Raw genomic sequence first — 6,240 nt, 5'->3', positions numbered from 1 at the left:
ATCTTAGTGTCTTGCTCCAGAACATTGAAGTGTGGCTATTGCCCCAACACAAGACGCACATAAAGAGACTCATGCATAATTGGAGTTTCCCATCTCATATTTTAATAAATGATCACTCCTTCACATGTTGTATTTATTAGTATATTATCAACTCAAGGTAATTTTTTTAAAGTTCAATACTACTACTTTAGAAGTAGCATAATAATAATATATGATGTTTATAGAAAGTTGAAAAAAATAAATTAAAAAAGATAAATAAAAAAGTTAAAAACTGTGTCACCCCACCTACAAGTAATAATTGCTATGAACATACATTTGTAAAATACAGACTATTTTATGTGTTTAGGTCTTTTCTACTGACAGCATAATATTCCAATGCATATAGCTAATTAGTATTCCCTGGATGTTCAGTTTGGTCATTAGCAGATTTTTAAAATATTACCATTAGTTTTTTTTTGTCATCACAAACAATGACTTGATAACCATCCTACACATATGTCTTGCATACTGCATAATCGCCTGACAGTTTTCAATAACTTATGTGTAGAATTTATGAACCCAAACATTTGCTTTCAAGTTAGCTGCAGTGAGCGCACACCTGTAATCCTATCACTTAAGTTGAAACTGGAGAATTTTGAGTTCAAGGCGCGCCTGGGCTACATGACAAGATGCCTCAAAAACAAATGAGTTTTTTTTAACGTAGTCTTTAACTATGTATTAACAAATTATCTTTAGAAATCAAATTTCAGTTCTAGCCTCATATTATAAAAGATCTAAGATTACCAGAATTTTCTAATGAGATTTTATACAGCCAGTTGTCCCTCTTCTATAATTGGTTTTAAAGCTGGGACTTTTCTTTTCTCCCCAGTGCTAGTGATTGAACCCAGGAACTTGAATATACTAGGTAAGCATTCTACCACTGAGTCACAGTAACCGGTTGTAAATTAAATAGAAGACTTTCATATCTGCTTGGCTCCAGTCCCTCATTGCACCTCTTGATATTATTACATTTACAGTTCAATCTCATATATAATTACACATCCTTTCTGGTCTTCTACTATCTTTTTTTTTTTTTTTTTTTTTTTTTTTGGTTTTTCGAGACAGGGTTTCTCTGTGGCTTTGGAGCCTGTCCTGGAACTAGCTCTTGTAGACCAGGCTGGTCTCGAACTCACAGAGATCCGCCTGCCTCTTGGTCTTCTACTATCTTAAACTCTGGTCAGTGACACTGTTATATGTTCATGCAAGTTAGAAACAACAATGTTGAACAGAGCAAAGCCAAGTCTACCAGGAATACCCCCATCTGAGCGATCGTCATCTGCAAACCCATCTGCCATCCCTGGCGACACATCACATCTCCACCAGCCCTTCTCAAGGACCCTCAGTCCTGTCCACATCCAACAGATAGTGAGGCAATGCCTGGCATTGTACTTAACTCCCATGACAGTCAACAATGGCTCTGACTGGCCAGTACCTAGATTGTGCTAGTAGGTACCCCCTACCCTGATGAAACAAATGGCAAGAGATATTAGATTTGTGTCATTATTTTTAGGAAATAATGTCTCAGTAGAACTGAGGTCCAACTCCTACCTCTTTCCTCCTTCAAAGAAAGCATTCCTTTGCATGTTATACTTTTGGTATACTTGAATTCACCCGTAAATAATATGCAGCACAGCTAATCTTAGAAATACATACCTGAAACCTTAGCATTTGGAAAGCTGAGGCAGGAAGACTGTGAGTTTGAAGACAATATGAACTATAAAGCAAGACCCTAACTAAAAAGAACCAAAAATGATGATGATGATGATGATAATGATGATGATGATGAAGAAGAAGAAAAGACGATAATAGTATATGCCACTGGGTTTTGCATTTGAAAATGTTGCATAAGTGTGCCATCATGATTCTCTCAATATTGGTTTGGAGCGCATGCATCTTGGTGCATATAGGTCAGACCCATTCATTTTTAGCAGCTTGGTAGCATTCCACTTTAAAACTCCATGCTGAAAGAGAGATTGCCACAGAGAGCACGGCAGCAAATCTTCCCAGGTTCCTTATGTGCATAGTCAGGGATTCCTGATATAGATAGGCACATTCTGTGACCTCTGGACCACAAGGCTCATGCATCAACTTCACATGATTCCCTTGCTCTGCAAGACAGTCCACCAGTGTGATTTACCACTGAGCCATGTCTCCAGCTCTTGATCATGGTGGGTTTTTTAAATACTAGAGATTTAAAATTTAATATTACAATTTTGACATATTTTTACTTCATAATTTAAGCTTTTTTCCAAATGTTTATCTTCACTTTTATTTATGTGTGCGAGTGCATGCACACACACTTGTGTGGGTACCATCCAAAACCAGGAAGGAGCAGTAGATCCCCCAGATCTGGAGCTCACTTGACATGAGTTCTGGGAACTGAACTCGGGTCTAGAAGAGCAACAAGAGCTCTTACCTGCTGGACTGAAGAGCCGGTCCCAAATATAAACTCTTTTACCTGGTTTATAGAATCTCTTACTACCTCAGTATAAAAATGTCTTCTTGTTTGTCCTCAAATATTTTTAGTTTTATCCTTTTATTGTCAATTATTTAATCAATCTAGAAATACTAATTGAACTGATTTAAATAAAGCCTTTCTTCTAGCTCTCTTGATTGCAATTTACTTTTAAAATAATTTGTTATGATATTTTGTATGGTTTTTTGAGGTGGGTCTCACTGTGTAGCTCAGGCTGGCCGGGAGCTCACAATACCCTTTTGGATGCTGGAAGAACAGGTGTGCACCATGGTACTCAGCTGTATTGTATGCTTTCCCTGCTTGAAGATTTGTTCTTGGCAATGATCAGAGGAAAATAAATATTTTTATTTGCCTTCACCATCATCATATTAGACTTGATGGAAACGCCCCAGTCTTGTTTCCTGAATTGCTCCAAACACTGGAATAGGTTGTAGCCTCTAGTCTTTCCCTTGTGCATCTGAGTTTGGCACCTACATCCTGAGAACTCCTTCCCCAAAATCTTAGTCCAAAGTAGAGGCAGCTGTCACTATGGAAACTGACCATCACTTGCTATAGTTTTCATCTGACTTGCTGTCCTCATCTGAACATACATAGAAATTTAATCTCCACTGTGAGACATTAAGAAGGTAGAAACTTAATTCAACTACAGTGTTTGCAGGTGGGACCTTTGGGGAGTAATTTAGGAAAAAGTGGCCAGAAGGCTGAGGCCTTAAGACTGTGGCTTTATAAGAGGAGAAGATGGTGGAACTATTAATAGAACACTGTCTTCTATCTGATGCCCCAAGCCACTACAGAATCTCCTCTATCACAAAGAACCTTGCCAGATACAGACACCGTGTCTCAAACATCCAAGCCTTATAAATTACCCAGTCTGTGATACTCTGTTTCAGCAATAGAAAATGAAATAAGACATTTCTGATACTCACTTTCCAGCCTCTCTTGCTCCAAGGATATGCACATGATCAAGGATCTGCCAATCCAAATACATTACTTTAGTCTCTGGCTAGAGACTTCAAATCTTAGTGCCCATAAGAATCGCTATTGTGTCTTATTGAAACCAGTTTCCTAAGTATCACCCCCAAAAGTCTGATGCAATAAGTCTGGGTGAGACGTTCATATTCACAAGCCTGACACATTCCCATGTGATGTTTGAAATCCTGGGTAGAAGACTACACTGCAGACAGAGCAGCTATCCTGGTCATCCAAGAATGATCCTGGGATGGCAGAGTGGCTTTTGTAGCCTGTATTTGTAGGAGATGCTGAGTTAGTTTGGTGGTAGGATTTAGGGTGTGGTTATTGGCTAGGTTATTGCTAATATCAGTCCTCTGAACCCCTGACAATCTGTATTACCCGACTTCTTCTAAATAGAGAGTTCATTGCTGTTTAAATTGCATCAGAATTAGTTTTTATCGTTTGCAGCAAAGAATACTGTTCGATCCTGACCTGGGTATGTAGCTGAAGACCTTGAACAGCTGATCCTCCTCCCTTTACCACCTGTGGTGTGGGAGGTCCTTCTGTCTGTGTGCTGCTTTTCTTGGTTAATGAATAAAGGAACTGCCTTGACCTGTTGATAGGACAGAACTTAGGTAGGTGGGGGAAGACGGAACTGAATGCTGGGAGATAGAGGGTGGAGTCAGGGAACGCCATGGATCCACTGCCGGAGACAGATGTGCTAAGACTTTGCTGGTAGGCCACGACCTCGTGGTGATATGCAGATTAATAGAAATGGGTTAAACTAAGATGTAAGAGTTAGCCAATAAGAAGCTAGAGCTAATGGACCAAGCAGTGAATTAATACAGTGGGATTATGTCAGTTCTGGGTGGCTGGGACAAACAAGCGGTTCCCTGCAACACACCTGAGTGCCAGGGTTACAGGCATCCACCTCCTTGCCTGGTTTACAAGGTGCTTGGTGCTTAAACCTAGGGCTTCTTGCTGCATGCTAAGCAAGCATTCTGCCGACTGAGCAGGACTCCTGCCCAGTGTTTTTCTATACATACACTGTTTATGGGAGATCGTATTGCAGGGGCAGACTGTTTTGTAACTCCCCCCATTCTCTCAAGCTATATAAGTAAAGATTTCCTTCTGTCAAAAGTATTCTGCAATTCAGTTTGCAATAGCACCAGAGCCTGCAGCATAGGATTAACTGTGATTTGTTGACCTTATTGCTGATGTTTGATGTGCAGGTTGACTTAAATTGTTCACTGTTATAAATAACAGTGCAAAGTCTGTCTCGAAATGGCACATTCTGAATTGGTTAGGGGCTCTTCCTACAGCCTCTCCACGGTCTCAAAAATTCTTTCATTTAACAAATGTTCTTGAGAGTTTCCCATACATGGTGCCCCATTTTAGGCACTGAGGGTAAAGAAGTAAGTAAAATAGATAAAGACCCCTATAAATGAGAAATGAACATAATAGAACACATTCATGGCAAACACATGGTCTAACTAATAAAATACCAATAACAAAACAATAATGATGGCAGGACTGTTTTTAAATGTTTGCCATCTGGTAGATGCAGTACTAAACTCAGACTCTATCATTGTCTCCATCTTCCCAGCAAAGGCCTTTTTCTCCTACCCGTCCATCATTGCAGGCAGAACTGCTGTCAATCAGTTAAGCCGACCCCTCCCCAAAGCCGAAGATCATGACAGGAGGAAGCAAAAGGAAGACAGAGAAGTTGTTTTAGTTAAGAAAGTAGTAAATCAGGGCCTGAGCTACTGCAGGAAAAGAATCAGGGCCAGGGTTGGTCAAGAAAGCGGTAAAGAACACGTGCTAATAAAGGAAGTGGGCCAGGACCCAGGCTTATGGAACTTTACTTTTGCTGTTGACCAAGAAGGAATGAGACAAAGTCTCCATGAGAGCACAGGACAGTTTGCCTTCTACCCGCTGACAAGTACTAGGTCATATCTTGTTCAGGAATATGTTGAGAAAATACAATCAACATGAAACCCACTTAAAAGAACAAAGAGAAAAAAATGTGTTCTTGAGCTTAGAGCAAAAGTGCCCGTTTCTAGATCAATAGAAAGGAAAATTTCAGGAAATGTTTATTGCGTCCACTGTAGGGCACAAGAAGGCAAGGACTTTGGAAACATGACATCATTAGGCAAAAACAGATGCACATGGAAGGCGACAGACTGGGGTTAATAAAAGTAGCATTCCAGAGGCAATAAAAAACGATCATGAAGAAACAGAACAATGAGATTAAAATTCATAAAATTCATAATGCTCTCACATCGGGCAGAATCAAGTCTACTCCAAAATAATAGAAGCAGAAAATATTATATATTGGTGGGAAAGTGGAAAAATTAGAATTCTTGTGCATTCCTTATGGGAAAGATGTTCTGACACCATTCACTGTGTCTACAGGTACCTAACTACGGGGGCAGACTCCCTTAGGCTAGAATTCCATACAAGGTCTATACTCTGATGCAGGGCATCCAAACCTTATTGATCAATAGAATTGATATATATATATATATATATATATATACACACACACATATATATACACACACACACACATATATACACATATATATGTATATATATCAATTCTATATATACATATATAGAATATATATATAGAATATATATATGTTAGTTGGGATGATTCCAAGATAACAGCACTCAGAGAAAGGAAGTAGAAGGATCAAAAGTTCAAGGTCAGGTCTTGGGAAATGGCTCAGCAGTCAAAAGCACTGACTTCAATCCCCAGCATGTATACG

The sequence above is a fragment of the Arvicola amphibius genome, chromosome 4 (genome assembly GCF_903992535.2).
Source record: "Arvicola amphibius chromosome 4, mArvAmp1.2, whole genome shotgun sequence".
In the NCBI taxonomy this organism is placed as follows: Eukaryota; Metazoa; Chordata; class Mammalia; order Rodentia; family Cricetidae; genus Arvicola; species Arvicola amphibius.
This window is presented reverse-complemented; position numbering follows the sequence as displayed.